At 39.8% G+C, this 27,838-nt stretch overlaps 1 protein-coding gene across 4 annotated transcripts in view; it reads left to right on the top strand.

Moving 5' to 3' along the window:
- Positions 1-27,838, top strand: part of LOC130911149 (nectin-1-like) — a 586,891-nt gene that overhangs the window by 252,266 nt on the left and 306,787 nt on the right. The gene's annotated exons all lie outside the window — the stretch shown is intronic.

Consider the following 27,838-nt stretch of genomic DNA (forward strand, 5'->3'; position numbering starts at 1 on the left):
CCCCCCCCCCCCCCACACCCACACACACACACTTCAGAATGTCGGCAACGCCATCAACGATTCTCCACGACGTGCCTGCCTTGCTATAGTCTAGCTGAACTCGTGTAGTCTGAGTCAGATATTAGTGTTTTCAAATTTCAATTTTTTTCGTTTTTTTTTATGGTAATAGACAGAATCGTACATCCTTTTCTGGTTTTCAAAGAGCTGGAGTCTATTCCACTCTGAACAACCATTCAGAATATTAAGAGCTTTCAAAGAACGCACATGTTAGTAGAATGTCAGAGGAAGCTGGAGTCTGAGATTGGCTGACGGCCAGGCAAGGTGAACTCATCCTCTTGCTATAAGATCGTTTCAGCTTACCTGTGACTGATATTAAGGACAAGAGCTGATAAAATAGATTGAACAAGCAGGAGAAACCCCTATGAAAATAATGCATCGCAAGGAGAACAGGTAGTGTTCACACAAGAAGCTCTCAATGTCTTTGAACTTTCTCTCAGAAACTCTCAAATCTGAGGTCATTCTGTTCCTTTAAAGTGCCTGTGACACCATAAAAAACGTAAATAGCATTATCAATTGGAAGGGAAATCATATTTTGAGGCAATTTGACTGTACAAAAATTTGGCAATATGGAGATGTCGAGAAAAGAGTCTTTTACTCTGCCGTATAGCCCCGCCTGTCATTATCGCGCTCTGGCGCCTCCACATGGGTGAGGACGTCGGCGGATTTATGATTTTAGAATTCAGACTAATTGAGAAGGAAGCATTTTTCTGTGATTCTCGTTCAAGTGTGGATCTTTCAAGTGATATTGTCGATCCAGAGGAAGGCTGTGGCATACAGCCATATGTTTGAGTCATATTTGGAGGAGGAGGAAGATTTCAAACGACAACAAACATGGGGCTGATGACTCCAGCATACTGTAAAATGCCATACTTGTTTACTCGGTACTGCAATATTTTTACAGAATATTCTTTGGTGCTAAGTATTTTTCCCGATTGCTAAATACATTTTATGATCATGACAAAATCACAGTCTTGTGCTAAATGGAATATGAAATATTAAAAATGCATTTATTCAGTACGACAGGGCTAAATTACCAAGTAATGACCAAAACTCCCCACTTTTTACCACGAACGGTATTTTATGCCACTGGAGTTAGTGCAGCTCCCGACGACTCGGAGACGGAGGAACGAGCGTAAACAAAAGAGGAAGTGTAAGAGCTAGGCTACATGCTAATCAGAACCGAGCGGCTCTTCCAAGTCTCTTTTTCGCCTTTCGGAAACGAAAAATCTCACAAAACTACCCTGAGTCATGTCACACACGGCGACGAGGGTGACAGTCTTCACCGATCGGCCAGCCCCCGGCGGCGTGCAAGTTTCGGCTCGTCGTTCCCCTGCTGTGGCCTCAGCAGGAGTGCTCGTCGCCGGGGACGCAGCTGGAGAATGAACGCCGGACAAACCCCCGACAAAAGCCTGCAGCACATTGATTGGGCTGGTGTGATGCGAAAAATAAACAAATTAATCCGCAAAATCAATTGAATCCGCAGTCGTTCTGCATACTGTAGTATTGGCTATATACTGAGGATGATTAGTCTGCTGACGTCACATTCGCATTCTTCCTCAATCTAGGAAGTCACTCATTTTCATGGCGCCGGATTAAAAAAATGGAATAAATATATTGATCGCTTCCACACACACCCAAGCGGTCCATTTCATTCAGGAGAATAAAATACCGCTCGAAATATGAAATAAACGTGATTTTTGCTGTGACAGGCACTTTAATACATGCTCTACTGAGTTCAGGTTTGGGGAGCACGCTTTAGTAGTCCTAGCATTTTTTTAAAAATCAAGATCTGCCAATCCACAACCCATCTTCTGAGTTCTTTAGCTCCGATTTTCATTCAGGCTTCAACAATATGCTAAGTGCTCCCCTTCACTCGATGTGGTCCAGTTGCTTTGTGCCCCTAAAATATGAATAATAATATGATGTTTTCATCTCCACTTTTAACTGTAGGAATGGAATGGTGTTTGTTTTCAATCCTCTAAACACAGCAGGTGGAGTTGATGCCAAATTACTCTTGTTTCGCTTTAATCCGACCGCAGCATTTTCACCCAAGCCTTCTTTGATTCATCGAAATACTCACCTGTAGTTTCAAGGCGGGCCTGTAAACATGCCTTGCATGTGGAAAACTCATGAGATCCCAATAGCCTTCAGGCCTTTATCAAGGTTTACAACTTTTGTTATGGTCGTCCTCACGCTACCAAGCAAGACCGTGCACCAATGATGGTTTTTGAAAACATTCCAACTTTTTGCAGGTCTGCAAGCTTATCCTTGACATCCTTTGACAACTCTTTTAAGTTTTAAAATTGATTCCAAGAACACGAGCAGTGTTATTAATCACGTGCTAAACAGCAACCAATCTGTAGTTGCCAATTCCAGGCGATCAAATACAGGTTGTCCCTGAGTTACAACATACCCAACATACGCAATTTCAACTTTACAAACCCAGAATCTCGTCCACCATTTTGTTTCCAGTCTTTTTTTTTTTTTTTTTTTTTTTAGGTCGCACAAACAGTAACTTATGGTGCCTCACAGGACATAGGTTCAGGTTTACAGACAGCAGACAAGGCAGTTTTTGCTTTTTGAAGCTTTTCCCTTCCTCAATTTTGACAATTTGTAAAGCTGTAACACACATATGTACACTTACTGTATTTTTCGGACTACAAGTCGCTCCTGAGTATAAGTCGATCCAGCCATAAAATGCCCAACGAAGAGAAAAAAAACATATACAAGTCCCACCGGAGTATAAGTCGCGTTTTTTGGGGGAAATTTACTTGATAACATCCAACACATGGAACAGATATGTCATCTTGAAAGGCAATTTAATATAAAAATACAATAGAGAACAACATGCTGAATAAATGTACAGTGTACAGTGCATGAACAACGAAATGCGAATATACTGTCCTCCCCAGGACGCTACGGCTCCGTCCTGGCTAAACTCCCAAAAGACGATGTTGGACGTCCGTATAATTTGCTGAATCAATTTTGTCCTAGATACCAAACAGGTTCGCATCAGCGTAAATAAATGATAATTAGGTGCTATTACAGGATTGACATAAACAGTTAACATGCGTTTGCTAGCATTAGCACATCATTCAAACAACCACAAAACTGTCTCTATGATTGCGGGTGGAAAACACACAACAACAACAGAAAAGATGATACACACAGGTGTTGCCTCTGTAGAGATATTTTACAAGCATAAACAATGAACGTAGGTTCGCAGCTGTCTTTCTCTCTAGCTAACTCGTCCACTCACTCAGAGCTACGGAGCTGTCCATCTTCTTCTGGTGTGTGAGCGCTCTTCTTCACATAAACAAGTGCGAGTGCGCCCCCACGTGGGCGTGAAAGCGCCACAAACTAAAAGCATGCATTTCAATACAAAACAGACAAAAATACAATTGAACACACATTGCCAAAGGCAGAACGCGAACGTGGCCATAGCTATTAAGAGTTATTTAGATAAAAATAGCATAAAGAACATGCTAACAAGTTTACCAAACCATCAGTGTCACTCCAAAACACCAAAATAACATGTGAAATGATATCATAATGTGTTAATAATTTCACACATAAGTCGCTCCTGAGTATAAGTCGCACCCCCAGCCAAAATATGAAAAAAAAAACAAAAAAACTGCGACTTATAGTCCGAAAAATACGGTATGTTCAAAACAACACACATTATAACAGAAAAACACTTCACACAAAAGAATTGGTGTTCAAACGTCCACCTAGTCTGATCAATAAGTAAATTTAGTAGATTAAATTTGCCTAGCAAAACTCCGCTAGCTTAAACGCTACGAATGCTAAAGTATTTACAATTCCCAAAGCTCTAAACATGATTACAAATGCATACAAACATGTATTTGCTGAAAGTACTAACAGCCTTATTTGTGCCAAACCAGAGCGCAACTGTCTTTTATCCAAGTCAGCGAGTGTGTAAGCTCCATTGTCAGTGCAGCCAGACCGCATGCTTTTTGATTGAACATGTTTATTTTGAATATTCAATAAATAGGTACCAATAATCGGTGACAAAAATCAAAAGAAAAGAAGAACAAAATATGAGTATTCGAAAAGGAGTGAGAAGAAATAAAACTTATTTCTCCCACGCTGCCACCAGAGGGCAGTGTATCCCTCATCATTAAACAAAATACAATACTTTTGGACTTTTTGGATAGTTATTTTGAAATTTAAAATGGTAAATGGTGTTATACTTATATCGCACTTTTCCACCTTTCAAGACGCTCAAAGCACTTTAATGTTAATTCTGATTTACGCGGTAATTCGTGGGAACAGTTCAAACTCGTTTGTAACCCCGGGGACTACCTGTACTTATTTTTGCCTAATAAAATGCATATTTCAACGGTGATTAGGTGTTTTTATGCATTTTCGACTGGTATTCTGTCTATTACCATGCTCCAACTCAATTTTACTTTTTTATTCTGGTTCAATTTAGCAGGTTATCAAGTCATGATCTCCTCCACTGTTAGCATGTTTACGTGGGTGTTGTGTTTTTGTCTTCATTTGCAGTTGACAGGTACACAAGCAACGCTAGTGCTTTTTAAAATGTCATCTATATAAATATAAGTAGGAGAGGGAGGAAAGGATCTCAGTGGTTGAATGTTTTTGCAGTATTTTTTTAGATGAGCTTGTCAAAGATTTTAAAAATGTAACAAAGCGGAGGGCGTCAGGACGTTTGTCTTTGGTGTCATTCTTTTTTTTTTTTTCGTTAAATACTCTCCAAGTTCTGTTTTCTTTGACGTCCCTATTTGCTTTGTTAGCATAAGAAACATGTTATTTTTTCAATGTTATCTTATCTCCTTTGTGCATTTAGTGCCTATCAGAGTGGTAAAGTTCACGTCATGAAAAATGTGTTTATTGTCGTGCTTAAAGAAATAAAAAAAACGCCAAAAAAAGAAGTCTTAACCCCATGTGTAAGCACAAGAATTTTGTGAAAGAGATTACAAACGCTTCAAGCACAAAGTAAACATCTCGCTTGACATCTTTTTTTTTGTTCATTGTATTTTTTTTTTTTTTTGGGAAAAAAAAATCCATTTTGTAATAATTGTGACTCTTCTTCATTCCATCCCACTTTTTTGTACTCATCGCGCTGTAAATAGTGTACATAAGCTTGAGCGTGTCGGTCCACTGTGTGTGTGCGCGTGTTTTAGAGTCTCAAATTAATGGGACTGCAAACCCTCGAGACTCCACGTAAAGCCCCGTCCCCCGTAATGCTCGTGTTTCATAGGCTACGTTCATACTACAGGTCTTAATGCACGTACGGAGCCCCCCGGGTGCCAGGGTAGAAAAAATTTTAAAAATCATAGCTAATCTGTACCCACAGTTTAGCAATCTGTACCCAAAGATTACTAAACTGTACCCACAGTTTACTAATCTGTACCCACAGTTTACTAAACTGTACCCACAGTTTACTAATCTGTACCCACAGTTTACTAAACTGTACCCACAGTTTAGCAATCTGTACCCACAGTTTAGCAATCTGTACCCACAGTTCAGCAATCTGTACCCACAGTTTACTAATCTGTACCCACAGTTTACTAAACTGTACCCACAGTTTACTAATCTGTACCCACAGTTTAGCAATCTGTACCCACAGTTTACTAATCTGTACCCACAGTTTAGCAATCTGTACCCACAGTTTACTAATCTGTACCCAGTTTACTAAACTGTACCCACAGTTTAGCAATCTGTACCCACAGTTTACTAAACTGTACCCACAGATTACTAATCTGTACCCACAGTTTAGCAATGACCCGGAAACTGTAATCACCAATGTTTGGCGGGGACTCCAAACGCCGAGGGACCGACCGAGCAAGCACCTGCACCTTTTGCCCTTGGCGAACAAAGGGGATTTAAAAGGTAACTATTGCACATTTTCTTTGGTAGCCTATGGACTCGGAGTCCCCGCCAAACATTGGTGACTACTGTTTCCGGGTCATTGCTAAACTGTGGGTACAGATTAGTAAACTGTGGGCACAGTTTAGTAAACTGTGGGTACAGTTTAGTAATCTGTGGGTACAGTTTAGTAAACTGTGGGTACAGATTGCTAAACTGTGGGTACAGTTTACTAATCTGTGGGTACAGTTTACTAAACTGTGGGTACAGATTACTAAACTGTACCCACAGATTACTAAACTGTGGGTACAGATTATCTATGATTTTTTATTTTTTCTATCCTGCCACCCGGGTTTTTCATTTTTTCTATCCTGGCACCCGGGGGGCTCCGTACGAATCCGATTTTTTGTCATATCCGTTTTTTTGGCGTGCCCGTTCAGACTGCTTTTATCCATTGGACCGTTCAAGTATTACGCATGCGCACTAATTCGCAGTCCGACACGCGCTAAGAAGACCCGCATGCGCAGAAGCATCAAAACAAATGACAGACGTCATCCGTCATTCCAGGGATATCATGTTTTGCTTTTCAAAAGGAGGACACAAATAACAGACATAAATAATCCCCGTTTAGGCTTATATTCAAAGTTTATATGGATCGATAGCATGCACGCACTGTCCGTGCACGTCACACACATATGGGCAGTTTGCCCCGACTCTCTCTCGGCCGTGTAAGCAATGTTGAAATATTGCTCACTTGTAACAGAGAAAACTGAGCATTCTCAGGCTTATCCTCAACCCATTTTTATTTTTTATGACTGTTGTGAAGCCCAGCCCTTCACCGAAAGCCGTGTTCACTGCAAGCTAGGCGCTAATAACGCACAGGTGCATCGCTACGGTAACGACTCTCTCGCTATTTGATGACGTAATTGCTGCATGAAATCCGATTTGCGGGACTGGACAGTACAGACCGCCGCGACAGTCTGGAAAAATGTGGCCCAGATCGGATTTAGACCACGTACGAAAGTGACCCAGATCGGATTTGAAATGGTCCCGTTCTATGCGACTTGTCACGTTCAGACCGTCAAGTTAATGCCTCACTCGAGTCGGAAAAACACGAAAAAATCGGATTCGTGCATTAAGACCTGTAGTATGAACGTAGCCATAGTTTGCCACTACTAGGAGGCGCCAGTTCACTTTAATGTCCATGTTATGTTCTGGCATATTTATGATGGTGGAAAGGTACAAGAGAAAAAAAAATGTTTGTGTGCAGCCACGTGAATGTATATTTTGGAGGGTGTTACAGATACGGGAAAAAAAAATCACTTGTTCAACATTGTGATGACTCAGTGAAGTAACTTGTATTTGTTTTAAGCATTAAATGAGTTCAATAGTCCAACGTGTGTGTTTTTTGTGAGACAGAATTTTTATGGTGCCTGGGCTTTTAATTGAATACAGCAATAGGACATGTCATTATTTAGCAATGGATGCTATAGACCCTACCCACCGACGTCACAAAACCACGTGCTCGCTGTATGGTTCCGCCCACTTGTCCGTCATTTTGTCTCTGTATTAGCATTGGTTTCAATTGATCGAGGAATTTAAAATGCATTTCATGGAAGACCCGGTGCTTTCTGATGCCGTAAACTCACTGGATGTGTTGCATAAAAGGCGTTATGTGGAAAAGCTTCGTTCTATACAGTCGCCAGATCCATATTTGATGCCCAAATCGATGTTTTTCGACCCACTGTCTTCGCCCTGTCTGCCTGACATCTGCTACGCTGATATTTACAATTATCTTGTCCACACAAAATCAGCCTATTCTCACGAAAATTTGAAAAACTTCCAGAGCTTGGAGGCTTATAAATTCTTCGTTGCTGGTTGGGTGAAACAGGTCCTCGTCCACGAAAATTCGGCAGGAATCTATCTTGTGCTTGGAAAGGTGAGTTACGAAATTTTCAATTCAAAATCTTTTGTTATTGCTAACATCCACTGTCAAGTCTAATGTATTTCATGTCGTTTGTCAATGGAGTTAAGGCTTTTAATGTTTATATGGTTTAGCGATAGCACTCTCCCTACATACATACGTGTATGTTGTCGGCGATTAGCCTAGCAATGATCTTAATTGTGGTTATTTGTCAGCCCAAAACCCTCTAAGTATATCTTAAATGCATCTTACCGGATATAAAATGACTACTACATAGTCTGTGGTGATTTTTTGGTGCCCAGTTTTCACGTCGAATTGCAGCCGTCCATTAAATACAGCAGAATGTCCATTTCGCTTAATTGTGGAAGCCCGTCGACATCTTTTCTCCATTTGTCTTCGGCTTGCTTGTAAGGGTCAACATTGTTCACATCCCTAAGTTCGATCACATATTTGTTCTTCGCCTTAGTAATGAGTTTGTCTCTTTATCAAACTGGCAAGTTAAAGTTTAATGTCCCGCTAGCCAGACCTGCTTCCAATATGGCTGAGTTGTTGTCAAATCTCACATGATCCCCCATTCTGTGACGTAAACGCTCGATCCTAATAGCACACGTACTTCAGAGCCAGTGTTTTGACACACAAACCGGAACAGCGCGTGCGGCAAACACACGCACGCAAAACAGATGCAGAGGGATATGACGGCAGAGCATTCAGAGGAAAATTTATCCTTTGCGAGGTGGAGATATAAACACTATTTCAAGTTGGTCGAAATTAAAGGAAAGAACGTGCATGTAAAGTGTAATTTATGTCCCGGGGCAAAGCTTTTGTCAACATCTGTGGTAAGCAAATCAAATCTGTTTATTTTTGTTGCATTTCAAGTGTAGGATTAATCTGTTGCTGGTGAGGTGCAATAAATATTACAAGGTTCTATAACACAACTACCTGTCTGTTCTTCTCTATTCAACTGACTCGAATACTGCTCAGAAAATTTCAAAATCTTTGACATACAACTTCTTTTTAAAGTAATGGAAATAGTTACTTTCCCTGGTAACTAGTTACTTTTACTATAGAGTAATTCAGTTACTAACTCAGTTACTTTTTGGAAGAAGTAGTGAGTAACTATAACTATTTACTTTTTTAAAGTAACGTGCCCAACACTGCTCGTTACTGAAAGAAAGTAATCAGATTACAGCAACGGCGTAGGTTTGCATAGGGACGGTAGGGACATAACACTACCAACTTTTCAAGATGCTCAAATTGTCCCCACCAACTTTTAAGCAACCTTATTTGCATTATATAATGAGTTCAGATTTATTGGTCATTCAGAGTGTCTTCCCATATATTTTAAGGATAGAATTGACCCTACCATTATTAAGTGAATTAATTTTATTATGTTCAGACTTACATTGACCCCTTTTCACTTGCTGAATCTGCCAGTCTATTTTTCTTTTTTTCAAATGGACGTTTGATTGGCTGATGACTTGACCGCCTTTCCTCCCACACACACGCAACTAGGCCTGAACGATATTGGAAAAAACTATTGCTGCGATTTTTTTTTGGATTTGCGATATATTGCGATATTATATTGCGATATTAAAAAAAAATGTATATATATATTTTTTCAATAAATTTTCAGAAGATGACTTAAATAGCTGTTTGGAAAGACTTAAGATGACTCACCATCACCACAGTGTACAGTCATCCCTTGTTTTTCACGGTTAATGGGGAACAGAACCTACCGCGATAAGTGAAAAACTGCGAAGTAGCGCACCCCCCCATTTTTTTGTGTGTGTGTGTGTTTTGTGCCCAATGTATTTATTCAGATTTAGCATTGGAAAGAGATACATAAAAGACATGTTTTTTTCTCACTTTCCCCCCCCCACAGTGATTTTAAAAATGTATCTAAATAAATGGTTTTTAAGCACTTCAAATGTCATAATTATGATAAGTTTTAAACATAACTGTCCAACCAAATCATTTTTGAACAAGAATAAAGTACTGTAGCAGATAAATGCTTGACTTTATTAAATGCTTCTGTTTATCTACTTTAGCTGTGACCGTTGAAGTGACATGTAGAAATTTCAAACTCCTCATGATCACTTCTGGCATTTAAATGTCTCCAACGTCCTCACAGTACACACATTCATTCCAGCGCGGCTTCCTTGCAACTGTTTAAGAAGTTAAACGATGATTGACAGACGCCCGTGTGAAGTCTGCTTCTTTGGCCAGATCAAAGCCATTGTTGTGCCAGTGACTGAGAGGATCAAAAGGCTGGGAGAAGGAGGGTAGGAGGCTGTGCGCAGACCAGAAAGTGAGGCGTATGTGGATCAAAAAAAAAAAGAAAAACTATCGCACGTGCTTGCGATGGGACTATCGCGCACACGCACATCGCGATGGCGATGTCTAAACGATATATCGTTCAGGCTTACACGCAACCTCAGCCTCGACACAAATATAACATGCCGCCTCCTCCGCCCCCTTCAAAGACGAGGAATATTAGTTTTTTTCCGCCAGCAGCAGCCACCGTAAGTAATGTAAAAAGACGTCAGTGTTGTGGAGGTGGGGAACACACCACGAATTTTGCTCGTAAAAATCTTAAGACAAATGTTTATTTTTGGCATACCTGGGTAATTAAGAGATTATTAAGAGTTTTGTATTGTGTCTGTTAATATAATTTATGTTCAAATTTTGCAATTTAAATTTGCTAACAAAATCCAGACATTTATTCTGGAAGTTTTCAAAATGTTTCCTTAGTAGGTTTTGAAAACAATGGTTTGAATCAAACACCGTATCACCTGAACCAATACGTATGCACTGCAAAAACACACCTTCTTAAAACTAGTTAAATTATCTTGTTTTCAATGTAAATATACTAGGAATAAGAGAAAATATCTGCCAGTGCTTCAAGAAAATTTTACTCAGATTTCTTGAAACTTGTCTTTAACACTCAAAACAAAATTATGAGACTAAGACGTTATAAATTTGCAGTGTGAATGTTAGAATAATCCAGATTTATTTTGCATTGATCATTTAGCCTATCAATTAAAAATTCGTATTCATGAGAAATGTAGCTTTGACCCCCGTTCACCCAATTTGTTTGGTTTTATTAATGACCCGTCCCCCAGCAAAAAGTGTACATGCAGGCCCAAAAAGCCCCGAAATTTACTCATTGGCTGCCACAGACAGTCATAGACGTCCAATCCGTTGAAGAGGGTGGGATGGCAGTGATAAACTCATTCCAATTCACATCGAGTGTGAAAGTTCCTATTAGCCAATACAGATTTATTTTGCAGTAATTATCTAGCTATTATTTAGTTCGGTTCATATTGGTGAGAAATGTAGCCCTGACCCCGGTTCACCCAATCTGTTTGGTTTTATTAATGTCCCGTCCCCAGCAAAAAAGTGTACATGCAGGTTATGCTCTTATATAGTCCCTACCCATATTGAGACCAAACCTACACCCTTGGATTACAGTAACGCGTTACTGACAACACTGCTCGCAAGACAGATTCCCGACCAGTGTTTTTAATAAAGGCGTTAGAATATAACGGCGTTACTAACGGCGTTATTTTCTTCAGTAGTGATTAATCTAATGAATTACTTTTCTCATCTTGGCAACGCCGTTACCGTTTCTGAGGCGGGAAAGGCGTGCGTTACTATGCGTTGCGATGTTGGTTGAGTGACGCGATAAAAGTCTGAAAAAGACGGACTTACGAAGACGAGAGAGCAGAGCAGGAGTGGGGAGGAGGCAAGGGAGTGTGACGCCGTTGCAAACGCGATGCTACCATGCTAGATGGCTCCAATAATACCTGACTGGAGCCGATAGCCTTCAAACTACGCCCACATGATGTTTCGGTAGATATCACATATATTCAGAACTAGATGCAAATGACAGACACGGCGGCATTAGCTACAAGTATTATAAAGAACTAGATGCATTAGTAAACAGCCACCATCTTAAAGCAGTACACTTCTCAAGAAAGCTCTGTTGTACAGTAGAGAACCTTCTTAGCAAACCTAAGTAACTTTTTATCTAAAATACTCCTGAATCGGCAAAACTTAACTTAAATCTATCTTTAAATGATGAAACAGTTTTAAAACTTACACATGTCGAATAGACAGAAAGGAACTAATGCAATAACGGGAGCAATTTTAACAACTTTAACGGTTGATTCACAACATTAAATGACTTCCACACATAGCAAAGGTTACTATCTAGTTATCGCAATATCCGCAATACCGCTGTGTTTAGTTAACCCTTTAACACCTAAGCCTATTTTGGCCGAATTTGCCAACTTTAACGGTTGATTCACAACATTAAATGACTTCCACACATAGCAAAGGTTACTATCTAGTTATCGCAATATCCGCAATACCGCTGTGTTTAGTTAACCCTTTAACACCTAAGCCTATTTTGGCCGAATTTGCATCCATTTGATGTTGCCTTTATATTTCAAAGAAAAAATTGTTTACAATGGCCAAATTGGGTTCCTTTTTTCAGGACACCTTGAACTTCATCTCTAAACTGTTGTTTTCTTCACTGACCAATTATAATCCACATTTTGGACCCAAAAAGACAAAAAAGTCCCAAAATCTTTTTTCAAAATTTGTAATGTTGACGTCCCATTGACAACCAAACATGCTCGACCAACCGTTTTGAAGCTTGATAATATTTATTCAACTTGTTAGGATAAACATTCAATAGAAAAAAATAAGATTGAATAGTTTTATGCTTGACAATTCAACACAAACAGCAGGTATGGTCATAGGCGTTTTTGGCCTTTACACATACTATGGTCAAAACAGGTTATAGAGTGCAAAATAGTGAGAAAAAAATTATATATATATCATCTAACACAAAAAGGGTTTCGAAGATATCTCTTTGTGAAGTTAGGTGTTGTACCCATCACCTTATCAAAAGTATATACGTACATGCAATCAAGCTTCTCGAACACACATCTACATAAAAATTGAAAAGATTATAGTGAAGAAAAAATATATATAACACTGGAAAAAAGTATTTTAAAAAATATTTACAAGTAGTTGAATTCAAATTTTTCAGGCATGCGACTCAATAAAGTTTTTTTTTTTTTTTTTTTGCGCACTCAATAAAGCTTCTTCTTGAACAGGTCACGGAGGGAGCTACGTCACACAGCCTACTCTTTCGCCGTTTGCGCTCTACTGTCACTTCTACTCGCCGAGACGCCGATTCATCAGAGGAAAACAACGACAAATACGACTCATCTTCTTCCTTGAGTTAATGAAATAATGCATTAGCTTGTGCTAAATGTAGTTTTAGATTCATTCTGCACGTTTCAAAGTCGCTCGCTCAAACAAACCGGTGTTGTGCATTTTTTTTGCACAACACCGGCCGTTGCTTGCTTCGCATGCCTCCCTTTCAATAGTTGGCGCCTCGCTCGGAAATTTATTAAAAATGATCACATTCGGTTCGTCCTTCCTGACATCACAACGACACTTGGGATAAGTAGTCTCTTGTGCTGCTTTCGGTTTTGAAAAAGGACAAGAAATGATGGAAATATGGAGATGGATATATGGTCCATGCAGCGTTTTAATGCATATTTATGAGTGCAATAAAACTATAAAACGACAAATGACATTATCTCCCGTTTTTCTTGGCTGATTGACTTCAAATAAAAACTGGTGTGGACATCAACTTCCGCACTTTCAAACCAGACCAACTAGCGGCATGTGGGTGATGTAATTACAGCGTGACGAAGCTTCAAAGACGTTATGCGTAAACGCGTCGCTGCCGACACGTTCGGTGTTAAAGGGTTAAGTGTAGGGTAAAGAATTGGGCTAGGGCCAATTGTCCCGAAAAAAAACCCTTTAAACTTCACATTGGGTGACCTATTTTTTTTTGGGGGGGGGGGGGGGGGGGGGGGGCATGAAAATTATTACCAGTTACTTTGCCAAGTAACTAATTACTCTTACATTCAGGTAACTGAGTACTAACGCAATTACTTTTTGGGAGAAGTAATTTGGAACTGTAATTAATTACTTTTTTAAAGTAAGATTAACAACACTGTTGCCGACCCCTGCAACAGAGCAGCATTTTGTTAACAGGTGGAAGGAAAGCGATTACTTCCTGAATGGGGAAGAACACCCCTCCAAAAAAAAGATCTTTCCCCATAAATGTCATGAAGAAAAATGCCCTCCATTTTTGTTTACGACGCAGCCTCGATGTCGCCACGTTATGATGTCACGCTGTTTGCTAAGCTGGGCTCATCAAAAGACACTTCCCTGACTATAAAGCGGACCACCCAGCAGGAATGATGTAACTCCACCTCCCGCCATAGATAATACTCAAATGTCCACCTGCAGTCTTTATGTGGTTGACGAGGCCAAACACTGAGACAGGGAGAGAATCCAACATTCTTCACTGCTGTAAAGTGTCTGCGGGGCGCTTTTGATGCCACCGTGCTTTCCCAGCATGCAGTTGCATTTTTTTTTTTTTTTTCACAAGATGATGCAAATCTGCTATTTGGGGGAGTACACACGTTCCAACTTAAATCTACAAATGAGTTGAACTGGAGGAGCTGGCAGTGACTGAATGGCTTTGACATCTAGAACTATCAATAGCAGTGGATGGGTTAAGAGAAGTGATACTTCGACATACGATTGCTTCGACAAACGATCTTTTCGACATCCAACGTAAAATTTGACTCGCCATTTGTTTCTATATCCAACGACATGCTCGAAATACGATGACATGATAGCGCCGCGGACGGACGCACGGTGGATTTTCTTTTGAGAGAAATCAACACAGGTTCAAAGAAGGTTAGTTTAGGTGGTAAAAAAAAAAGGTGATGCTTACCATTGAAATGAAGATGGAAATGACAGAAAAATATGAGCGTGGGCTGCACATCCGTGAACTGGCTCAACAATACAGCCGTAGAATGTCTACGATCTCGACGGTCCTCCTCCGACCGCCGTTCAAAGTAATTGTCAGGTTTTTAATCATTTATTTCAGAACTTGTGCAACACAACACACCTGCTGTCCGCCCCAGTTGACGGCAACAACAAAACATTAAAAAAGAAAGTAAAATCTGTATTTTTATTATTCCAATATTTATAAATAATTTATTTGTTATGCTATGTGTAACTGTCATTTGTAATAGTACCAGCAGTATTTATTAAGGTGTTAGTGTAGGTTTTCGGGCTGTGAAACGAATTAATGGAATTATAATGTATTCTTATGGGAAAATCCTGCTCGACATACCACTGTACATGCAGTGGGGAACATAAGTATTTAGTCATCTACTAATTGTGCAAGTTCTCCCACTTGAAAGTATTAGAGAGGCCTGTAATTGTCAACATGGGTAAACCTCAACCATGAAAAAAAAAAACAGAAAATCAATTTTTTTGATTTTTAAACAATTTATTTGCAAATCATGGTGGAAAATAAGTATTTGGTCAATACCAAAAGTTCATCTCAACACTTTATTATGTACCATTGATGGCAAGAACGGAGGCCAAATGTTTTCTGTAACTCTTCACAAGCTTTTCACACACTGTTGCTGGTATTTTAGCCCATTCCTCCATGCAGATCTCCTCTAGAGCAGTGATGTTTTGGGGCTGTCGTTGGGCAACACGGACTTTCAACTCCCTCCACAGATTTTCTATGGGGTTGCGATCTGGAGACTGGCTAGGCCACTCCAGGACCTTGAAATGCTTCTTACGATGCCACTCCTTTGTTGCCCTGGCTGTGTGTTTAAGATTATTGTCATGCTGAAAGACCCAGCCACGTCTCATCTTCAGTGCTCTTGCTGATGGAAGGAGATTTTCACTCAAAATCTCTCGATACATGGCCCCATTCATTCTTTCCTTTTCACAGATCAGTCATCCTGGTCCCTTTGCAGAAAAACAGCCCCAAAGCATGATGTTTCCACCCCCATGCTTCACAGTGGGTATGATGTTCGTCGTATGCAATTCAGTATCCTTTCTCCTCTAAACACGAGAAGCTGTGTTTCTACCAAAAAGTTCTATTTTGGTTTCATCTGACCATAACACATTCTCCCAGTCCTCTTCTGGATCATCCAAATGCTCTCTAGCGAACCGCAGACGGGCCTGGACGTGTACTGGCTTCAGCAGGGGGACACGTCTGGCAGTGCAGGATTTGAGTCCCTGGCGGCGCATTGTGTTACTGATAGTAGCCTTTGTTACTGTGGTCCCAGCTCTCTGTAGGTCATTCACTAGGTCCCCCGTGTGGTTCTGGGATTTTTGCTCACCGTTCTTGTTATCATTTTGACGCCAAGGAATGAGATCTTGCATGGAGCCCCAGATCGAGGGAGATTATCAGTGGTCTTGTATGTCTTCCATTTTCTACTAAATGCTCCCACAGTTGATTTCTTTACATCAAGCATTTTACCTATTGCAGATTCAGTCTTCCCAGTCTGGTGTAGGTCTACAATTTTGTCTCTGGTGTCCTTCAACATCTCTTTGGTCTTGGCCATAGTGGAGTTTGGAGTGTGACTGACTGAGATTGTGGACAGGTGTCTTTTATACCGATAATGAGTTAAAACAGGTGCCATTAATACAGGTTACGAGTGGAGCCTCGTTAGACCTCGTTAGAAGAAGTTAGACCTCTTTGACAGCCAGAAATATTGCTTGTTTGTAGGTGACCAAATACTTATTTTCCACTCTAATTTGGAAATAAATTCTTTAAAAATGAAACAATGTGATTTTCTGTAATGTCTAAATGTGAGTATTTGAAGCTGCTGCCTTTGAGGGGATTTTCTATACACTTTTTTTTTATTACACGCCGGCATCGTTCTGATTGCATATTGATTTCCATTTAATTTGCGTGAAAATAAAAAGGGATTAACCGACGATTAACAGGCACGCACACGAGAGCCAATATTAGTGTCGGTAAAAGCGAAGATCGGTGCTGTGTGTTTTTAGAGGATTAAGATTATGTAAAGTCTTGTCATGGGCTATTTATAAGTGATTATTTATACATTTGTACAATTTATACATTATTTTAAGTATATTATTTACAGTATGTTATTAATATTTTCTACGTTTCAAACTATAATGTTCTCATGATAATACAGTATATGCATTTATAGGGTTTTATATACACCTATTGATATTATTTGGAAATAAATTCAACCGTGAAAGTGAACTGCGTGGTACCCCAAGTCGCAGAGGTGCATTCACTTTCACTTTCATGACTTTTTCCTCCTGTCAAAACGGTCGCTGCTTTCAGGAGAGCGAGACTCACGAAACGGCTGTGTTGAGAGGCTCCACCTGTCTCGGTTACTGTCATGCACATGCCCCTCTGGTTGGGGTTTCCTCTTTCAGTAATATACACAGCGCCACCACCCGAACCCAAACCCATGTTTCTATTTGGTATTTTCCAAGTGGTTAGTGCACATAGAGCATCGGCTGGAACATCCCAAGTAGGATGTCAGGCTTTCATTGTTGTTTTCTAAAGATTTATTTCAATCACAACTCGGAGACTACTCGTTAAAGCCGAGCGTGAATATACAGTGGGGAGAACAAGTATTTGATACACTGCCAATGGGTTTTCCCATTGGCAGTGTATCAAATACTTGTACGTATATATTAGGCCTGAACGATATTGGAAAAAAAACTATTGTTGCGATTTTTGGGAGGTTTGTGATAGATTGCGATATTATATTGCGATATAAAAAATATGTATATTTTGTGAAAGAAATTTTCACTAGATGACTTGAATAGCTGTTTGGAAAGACTTTGGATGACTCACCATGACCACAGTGTACAGTGATCCCTCGTTTTTCACGGTTAACGGGGACCAGAACCTGCCGCGATAAGTGAAAAACCGCGAAGTAGCGCACCCCCCCAATTTATTTATTTATTTTGTGTGTGTGTGTGTGTGTGTGTGTGTGTGTGTGTGTGTGTGTGTGTGTGTGTGTGTGTGTGTGTGTGTGTGTGTGTGTTTGTGCTCAATGTATTTATTCAGATTTAGCATTGGAAAGAGGTACATATAAAACATATTTTGAATTTGAAACGCCAAAAATCCCTAATTGTGGAGGGGATAGCATTTTCTTCTTCTTTCATGTATACATTTGAATTTGTTGTGATGATACTTAGTGGCTTTGAGTAGTCCACAACAAGACGCTGGATCTGGAAAAAAAAAGTAAAATTTTCCGAAATATTACTCAGAGATTCATTTTAGCTGGTTATTCGTACCGACGTTACTTTTATTTATTATGTGTTACGGCCGCAATCTCAGTATTGTTAGCCGTTGTTATGTTCTCGTGTTTCCTGTTAAATAATGGCGCTGGCGTTATCCAGTGTATGGGGCACAAGAGCAGAATGTGTGAAACATGAAAACTGCCCCTCTCATTCTTTTCCATGTCGCTCGTCATAATACTGAACACAATGATGGAAAGTTTTATCTACCTTCGTTTTTAATGAGTTCACGCGACACAAACCCGAGCATTGCCAGGTCATACTCCTAGTATAGACCCTACTCACATGACGTTACAACCACGCCTCCCTCCATATTGTCCGTCAACTCGTCGTGTTGACACATTACCGCTACGTAAATTCCTCCTATTATGGCGTGTTTTTCTGCTCAGTAACATTAATAATCAAAATGATGACGGCGTGTGTGGCGGTTGGTTGCAATAACAGAGAAGATTGACGGAGAGACTTGAAGTTCTACCGTATTCCGAGAGACCCGGAGAGGAGAGCGGGATGGACTGCTGCAATTCGACGAGAAAACTGGGCTCCAAACGATTACCACAGATTATGTAGTAGTCATTTTATATCTGGTAAGATGCATTTAATATATATTTAGAGGGTTTTGGGCTGACAACCACAATTAAGATCATTGCGAGGCTAATCGCCGACAACATACAGTTTCAAATTCAAGATGCTTGTTTCTTCCACCATCATTACATTTTGAATAATATTTAGCTGGTACCAAATGAAAGAAGATGGCCTCATTTACGGATCATCAGTTAAACAGGTGTGTCCAAACCTTTTGCAAATGTGTGGTAAAAATGCGGGGGGGCTACCTTGGCTGATTTACATAGAACAATAAATTTAAACAAATTTTAGCAAGCCCTTCTGTGTGTCACATTTGCTTTATTATTTTTTTAAATTCATAATTTCAACAGTCTCGTCTTTGTGGCGTTCTCTTTCGACACTCGGGCTCTTGCGAAATACTGCTGCTGTGAAATAAAACTAGCTTCAAGTTGCTATAATTTCTCGCTGCGTATCTTCCCTGTAATGTTGTCGTACATGTCAGCGTGTCTTGTTCCGTAATATCATTATCGCGTCACATCGAACTCTTTGAAAACAGCGACTGTCTCTTTGCAAATGAGGCAGACACAGTTGTTGCGTGTTTTATTGAAGAAATAGTCCAATATCCGCCTATCCTTGAAGCGTCGGCCATCGCAGTCAACTTTTTTTTTTTTTTTTGATTGTTGCCTTTTTAGAAAATTGGAAGTAAAGGGTCACACGGGGTAATGTTGCTTAGAGTGCTGCTCTTAAAAGTTTTTCAAACTTTTGTGAGAATAGGCTGAGTTTCTGTGGACAAGATAGTTGTAGATATCAGGGTAGCAGATGTCAGGCAGAGACGGCGAAGACAGCGGGTCGAAAAATATCGATTTAGGCATCAAATATGGATCTGGCGAATGGATACACTAAAGCTTTTCCACATAACGCCTTTTATGCAACACATCCAATGAGTTTACGGTGTCTGAAAGCACCGGGGCTTCCATGAATTGCACTATAAATTGCACGACAAATTGAAACCATTGAGAATACGGATAAACAATGACGGACAATATGGCGGCCGGATACAGCGACACGTCATTCTGTGACATTGGTGAGTTGGGTCTATATGGAAATATATATACAGTACTGTGCAAAAGTTTTAGGCAGGTGACTGTATATATATTTGTTTAATTATTAAATTTATTAGGATCATGGAAGCTTCCACTTGGGGAAAATATATACATACAGTATATCCTGTATATACATAATATAATAAAAATATACAGTAGTGTATAGCTCATTCATGTCAAGCGAGCCGGCCAGTTAAACATTTAAAATTATGGGTAGACGGCGAGCCAGATGCACTCATTAAAAGACCCAGATATGCATCACGAAACCAGTGTTGTTGATCTTACTTTAAAAAAGTAATTGCGTTAGTAACTCAGTTACCTAAATGTAAGAGTAATTAGTTAATTGGCAAAGTAACTGGTGATAATTTTCATGTTTTTTTTTTTTTTTTCTTAAAAAGAAAGAAACAAACAAAAAAAAAAAAAAACAGGTCACACAATGTGAAGTTTAAAGGGTTTTTGGGGACAATTGGCCCCAGCCCAATTCTTTACTCTAAACTCATAAGCGGATTTTTTTTGGGGGGGGGGGCCTTGGTGGCTGAAGAAAAGTGTCATTGCATGTAATTGACTTTCCTTTATATGATTTTAAAATTAAGAATTTTTCGGTTAAATATTGTCTATAAAAGTTGTAAAGCAATTAAACAAACAACAATAATGAATGAATTGAACAAAATAAAAATTATAACGGGTCAAAATTATTTTTCAAACAGATCATTTGACTATTGTAATGATATGAGCAAATCGTATCTGCATGTTCGATTAGTAATGTCTGCTCGTCACAGGAGCTCGAGACAGCTGATAAACAGACCGCTGTTGTGCCGAAAAATAGCCGCCCCGCGTGAAATGTCCCCCTGACGGGAACGCTTATCTATAACGCTTTATTGAGCGTTTATTTTATTTTATTTATTTGCTTATTTATTTTATTATTGAGCGCCCACACGTCACTCGTACAAACAGCTTTTTCTTACTAAACGACGGACATGGAAACGATTTTCTTGTCCCGTGAATATGTATTATTTTACTCTGCTTGAACTGATAAATGTCATACCTTTGTGATTGTCATTGGGATATGGTCGTGAAAACCTGTAGACGAATACATTTCTGTTCAAAGATGGTTATGTGGCCCAGTCCACGATTTGTTACTAAAATACAGTACTACTATTTTGTGTAATTTATTTAAAATTGATTTTACAGTCGTAAATCCATTACTGTAATGCGTCCATGAAAACATTTGATGTTTTCACCTCAATAAAGCGTTAAAAATAGCGTTCCCGTCAGGTGGGACATTTCACGCGGGGGGGGGGGGGGGGGGGGCATTTTTTGGCACAACACCGCCAGTGGACAGTTAATGTTGATGGTGCCTCTCTTCTGTTCTCTAACGAAAGATCTGTCAATCAAACCTTACAGTAAGTTGTCTTATTCAAGAAACCCACAAAGTAACAAAACTAGCACCTTAGACGGTCATTTGCTTTGCTTAGCTAAAACCACCTGAGGAATGAAGAGGCAAGATGGATATAGCCTACGCAATTTTTTCAAACATAAGCTTTCAAAAGCGACAACAACTACTGAACAAGAACCAAGGATTGAAAATGTGGACCATGAAAAGCCAGAGAGCACCGCCAAAATGGTGAGCGGAGTTTCAATTTGCCCCACTAAAGACGCTAATTGTACAATGAATTTTGCACCTAATAATATTTTGCTCCCAAAGCTATTGTGGGGGTGAATAAGCCCTCTTTCGCATTCAATTGGATTCTCAATTTTATCCAGAGGTGCTAACTAAACAAGTAACATCGTAAACATACATGTTCCACACGAATGTGGCGTAAATTGATGCTTAACTACACGGCGAAGACATAAACAGGGATAGAGCGGCGTGCAGTTGTTGTGTGCAGCTAACATGGCAGAATGTGTCTGAGAACTTTTCTACATGTCAGTCCATGATCAAATGAAAGTAAATATTCCTTTATTTAAAGAAAACTTGTAGTGTTTACTTTGTAACTGCTGTATTTGCGGCCATTTATAACACAAAGTTGCAATTTCTGATGGGGTGCAAAATTTGACAGAACACCTGTTAACACCAGCGGGCGTACCATATTAAATGGATGACGATCTTAGCGAAAAGTATAGCTGTCCTAAGAAGCCTGATTTAGAATTCCCCTAAAAAATGATGGGAAACAACAACAACAAAAAAAACCAAAAAACGCTTATTTTTAACTTATTATTATATTACTCTCGGAAGTTAATTTTATTGCTGCAACTGTGTTTCGGGTTTATCAACATTTTGTGCCCCCCCTGCCCCAAAAGTCAAACTTGATGACTCTAAGACTATGCCTAAACTTAACTAGACACAGGGGTATTGCGGATATTGCGATAACTAGATAGTAACCTTTGCTATGTGTGGAAGTCATTTAATGTTGTGAATCAACTGTTAAAGTTGCTCCAGTTATTGCATTAGTTCCCTTCTGTGTACTTTTAACATGTGTAAATTTTAAAACTATTTCATCATTTACAGATAGATTTACTGTAAGTCAAGATTTTGCCGATTTAGGAGTATTTTAGATAAAACGTTACTTAGGTTTGCTAGGAAGGTTCTCTACAACAGAGCCTTCCTGAGAAGTCTACTGCTTTAAGATGGCGGCTGATTACTAACGCATCTAGTTTTTTATCATACATGTTGCTAATGCAACCGTGTCTGTTTTTGCATCTAGTTCTGTATATATGTGATATCTACCGAAGTATGATGTGGGCGTAATTTGTAGGCTATCGGCTACATTCAGGTATTATTGGAGCCACCTAGCATAGTAGCATCGCGATTGCAACGGCGTCACCCACCCTTGCCTCCTCCCCACTCCTGCTCTGCTCTCTCGTTTCCGTGAGTCCGTCTTTCTCTGGCTTTTCTTGCGTCAGTCAACCAACACAGTAACGCACGCCTTTCCCGCCTCAGTCACAGTAATAGCATTGCCAAATTGAGAAAAGTAATTAATTAGATTACTCACTACTGATGAAAAAAACGTCGTTAGTAACGCCGTTATATTCTAGGGCCATTATTAAGAACACTGCGCGAAACATAGGTTCACGACTCCTGGTCTACGCGAAACGATGTCTGCAGTCTTCAAATTCATGGACAGCGGACTAACCTGAAGTGTGACGATTATCATATATGTTGTCAGTGTTATGCTAGGATGTTTTCATAAATGCAGTTTGAGAGCCCACTAAACAAACTCCCAGGGGCACTGGAAATCTAATTGACTAATGAGGGCGCACTTGACATAAAGCCCGCACCCTGTTTTTTTTTTTGCAATTAGCGATCGCAAAAATCTAAATGCACGAGAAAACCGAGGCAGCACACAAAGAAACCTGTTTCGCAAGCTAAAAGAATGGCGGTGCAAGCAAGGAAGCTTGACATTGAGTGCAAAAGTCTGGGCAGACTCAAAACATTAAGTGTTTAGTTTTACTTTTCAGATGCATTTCTTTGTTTAAGTTCAATTATTTTGCTTCAAGTCTAATTTTTCGCTTGAATTTTAGGAAGTTTTCTTTGACGCCAGAAGTTTTATTTGAATCTTTTTGACACAAATCTAATTCCATACACGGTCGCTGTTTTGACACCTGTGTTCTCGTTGATTGTCACCACTCAGAGCTGATTAAATCAGACGAAGAGAAGAGTGTGAGGAACGATGGGCTTTTGCGGCTTCAGATTATAATGTACCCTGCGCTATGTTCAATAGGATTGTCAATTGAAAAGTGTAAAAGGTTTCCACAGTGAGCACAATGGATCACCTGATTGATGGCCGCTCCCCGAACGTGGCGGCCTGAACAAAACAAGAGACTTAGCTCCAATCCCTTCACCGCCGATGAGTTTTGTCCGACAAGAAAGGAAGCGGACGTTCATTGTGGATTGAAAGAAGATGACAGAATGAGGCTAAGACACCGGCCGACTCACACCGAAATAAAAGACCTGGTGATAAAGCTGCTTAATTAGGACCTACACCCAAATCTTTCACTGTAAAGAAGCCGGTTGGCATTTATTTACTCAAACCAGAGTGAAGGAAACAGTGATTCAGAATGCATTTTATTAAAAAAAAAGAAAAAAAAAAAAAAAAAACTCGTAATTTTCTATCCATCCAGAAAAACAATTTTTTTAAAAAGCGGTTTATAGTCCAAAAATTACGGTAATAAGACATCCAGAAAAACCATTTTTTTTAAAAAGCGGCTTATAGTCCAAAAATTACAGTAATAAGAGTAATAGTAATAGTTGTAGTCGTAAAACTATAAACAGGGGTTGGAAAAAATAATGGAAACACCTAACATTTTGGCATCATAATCATTGAACGTACAGTGGGGTAAATAAGTATTTAGTCAACCAACAATTGTGCAAGTTCTCCTACTTGAAAAGATTAGAGAGGCCTGTAATTGTCAACATGGGTAAACCTCAACCATGAGAGACAGAATGTGGTAAAAAAAAAAAAAAAACAGAAAATCACATTGTTTGATTTTTAAAGAATTTATTTGCAAATAATGGTGGAAAATAAGAATTTTGGTCAATACCAAAAGTTCATCTCAATACTTTGTTATGTACCCTTTGTTGGCAATAACGGAGGCCAAACGTTTTCTGTCACTCTTCGGTTGGTGTAAATACATTAACTGTGGGAGCAATATTAGAAAATGGAAGACAAGACAAGACCACTGATAATCTCCCTCGATCTGGGGCTCCATGCAAGATCTCACCCCGTGGCGTCAAAATGATGACCAGAACGGTGAGCAAAACTCCCAGAACCACACGAGGGGACCTAGTGAATGACCTACAGAGAGCTGGGACCACAGTAACAAAGGCTAGTATCAGTAACACAATGCGCCGCCAGGGACTCAAATCCTGCACTGCAAGACGTGTCCCCCTGCTGAAGAAAGTACGTACATGTCCAGGCACGTCTGCGGTACACTAGAGAGCATTTGGATGATCCAGAAGAGGACTGGGAGAATGTGTTATGGTCAGATGAAACCAAAATAGAACTTTTTGGTTGAAACACAGATTCTCGTGTTTGGAGTAGAAAGAATACTGAATTGCATCTGAAGAACACCATACCCACTGTGAAGCATGGGGGTGGAAACCTCATTCTTTGGGGCTGTATTTCTGCAAAGGGACCAGGACGACTGATCTGTGTAAAAGAAAGAATGAATGGGGCCATGTATCAAGAGATTTTTTAGTGAAAATCTCCTTCCATCAGCAAGGGCATTGAAGATGAGATGTGGCTGGGTCTTTCAGCATGACAATGATCCCAAACACACAGCCAGGGCAACAATGGAGTGGCTTCGTAAGAAGCGTTTCAAGGTCCTGGAGTGGCCTAGCCAGTCTCCAGATCTCAACACCATAAACAATCTTTGGAGGGAGTTGAAAGTCCGTGTTGCCCAACAACAGCCCCAAAACATCACTGCTCTTGAGGAGATCTGCATGGAGGAATGGGCCAAAATACCAGCAACAGTGTGTGAAAAGCTTGTGAAGCGTTACAGAAAACGTTTGGCCTCTGTTGTTGCCAACAAAGGGTACATAACAAAGTATTGAGATGAACTTTTGTTATTGACCAAATACAGTATTTATTTTCCACAATGATTTGCAAATAAATTCTTTAAAAATCAAACAATGTGATTTTCTGTTTTTTTTTTTTCACATTCTGTCTCTCATGGTTTAGGTTTACCCATGTTGACAATTACAGGCCTCTCTAATATTTTCAAGTGGGAGAACTTGCACAATTAGTGGTTGACTAAATACTTATTTGCCCTTCTGTAATTGTAAAGGATGGCATGAGGAACATTCTAATGAAGTGAAGCATCTTCTATGGCCGGCACAATCCCCAGACCTCCACATTTTTGAGCATTTATGGTCAGATTTAGAGATTCAATTAAGATGTCGATTTCCATCGCCGTCATCTCGAAAAGAGTTAGAGGGTATTCTAACTGAAGAATTCACAAGTTGTATGAATCAATACCTCGGAGAATTGAGGCTGTAATTGCCGCAAAAGGCGGAACTACACCATATTAAATTAGTTTTTGTTCATATTTTGAAGGTGTTTCCATTATTTTGTCCAACCCCTATAAACAGTCTTTGTAAAAATTCACATTGGCTTTTCATGAATAGCTATTAAAAAAAGATAACTGTTCATATTTTAGCAGAAAATAAAAATTCTCCAGTAACTACTTTAACACCAGAAGGAAAACTAATCAGCGAACACGTTAAAGGTCAGTGACCAGCAAACAAAATTGACTTCCATCATTAAACATCACTCAATTGCAAATATGTTTTTGCCTGTGATTGGCAAATCAAATCAAGGACAGCCAAAGAAAAAAAAAAAAAAACAAGTACAGTACTCGACAATGATTGCGGTGTTCAAAAAGGTAATAAAAGCATATGCGTCGCCATTACAAAAAAAAAAAAAACACTGAAATTGTCCGGTAGGAACATCAACGTAGTCATTACGGACTATAATCGCAATCATAAGAGCGTGCGTGGACTGCTCGATGTCTTTAAAAACATCACCATGACAACGGGAATAAACACTTTGTTGTGGCAAGTATGTGATAGGGACCAACGTGAAACCAGGAAACGGATGTACAGTGGGGCAAATAAGTATTTAGTCAACCACCAAATTTGCAAGCTCTCCTACTTGAAAAGATGAGAGGCTTGTAATTGTCAACATGGGTAAACCTCAACCATGAGAGACAGAATGTGGGGGAAAAAACCCAGAAAATCACATTGTTTGATTTTTAAAGAATTTATTTGCAAATCATGGTGGAAAATAAGTATTTGGTCAATACTAAAAGTTCATTTCAATACTTTGTTATGTACCCTTTTTTGGCAATAAGAGAGGCCAAACGTTTTCTGTAACTCTTCACAAGCTTTTCACACACTGTTGCAGGTATTTTGGCCCATTCCTCCATGCAGATCTCCTCTAGAGTAGTGATGTTTTGGGGCTGTTGTTGGGCAACACGGACTTTGAACTCCCTCCACAGATTTTCCATGGGGTTGAGATCTGGAGACTGGTTAGGCCACTCCAGGACCTTGAAACGCTTCTTACGAAGCCACTCCATTGTTGCCCTGGCTGTGTGTTTGGGATCATTGTCATGCTGAAAGACCCAGCAACGTTTCATCTTCAATGCCCTTCCTGTTGGAAGGAGATTTTCACTCAAAATCTCTCAATGCATGGCCCCATTCATTCTGGTCAAAGGGACCAGTCGTCCTGGTCCCTTTGAAGAAAAACAGCCCCAAAGCAGGATGTTTCCACCCCCAAGCATCACAGTGGGTATGGTGTTCTTCGAATGAAATACAGTATTCTTTCTCTTCCAAACACGAGAACCTGTGTTTCTACCAAAAAGTTCTATTTTGGTTTCATCTGATCATAATACATTCTCCCAGTCCTCTTCTGGATCATCCTAATGCTCTCTTACGAACCACTTACGGGCCTGGATGTGTACTTTCTTCAGCAGGTGGACACATCTGGCAGTGCAGGATTTGAGTCCCTGGCGGTGCATTGTGTTACTGATAGTAGCCTTTGTTACTGTGGTCCCAGCTCTCTGTAGGTCATTCACTAGGTCCCCCCGTGTGGTTCTGGGATTTTTGCTCACCGTTCTTGTTATTATTTTGACGCCACGGGGTGAGATCTTGCATGGAGCCCCAGATCGAGGGAGATTACCAGTGGTCTTGTATGTCTTCCATTTTCTAATATTTGCTCCCACAGTTGATTTCTTTACACCAAGCATTTTACCTATTGCAGATTCAGTCTTCCCAGCCTGGTGTAGGTCTACAATTTTGTCTCTGGTGTCCTTCGACAGCTCTTTGGTCTTGGCCATAGCGGAGTTTGGAGTCTGACTGATTGAAGTTGTGGACAGGTGTCGTTTATACCGCTAATGAGTTAAAACAGGTGCCATTAATACAGGTAACGAGTGGAGCCTCGTTAGACCTCGTTAGAAGAAGTTAGACCTCTTTGACAGCCAGAAATCTTGCTTGTTTGTAGGTGACCAAATACTTATTTTCCCCTCTAATTTGGAAATAAATTCTTTAAAAATCAAACAATGTGATTTTCTGTTTTTTTTTTTTTTCCCACATTCTGTCTCTCATGGTTGAGGTTTACCCATGTTGACAAGCACCATT

The sequence above is a fragment of the Corythoichthys intestinalis genome, unplaced genomic scaffold (genome assembly GCF_030265065.1).
Source record: "Corythoichthys intestinalis isolate RoL2023-P3 unplaced genomic scaffold, ASM3026506v1 HiC_scaffold_23, whole genome shotgun sequence".
NCBI lineage: Eukaryota > Metazoa > Chordata > Actinopteri > Syngnathiformes > Syngnathidae > Corythoichthys > Corythoichthys intestinalis.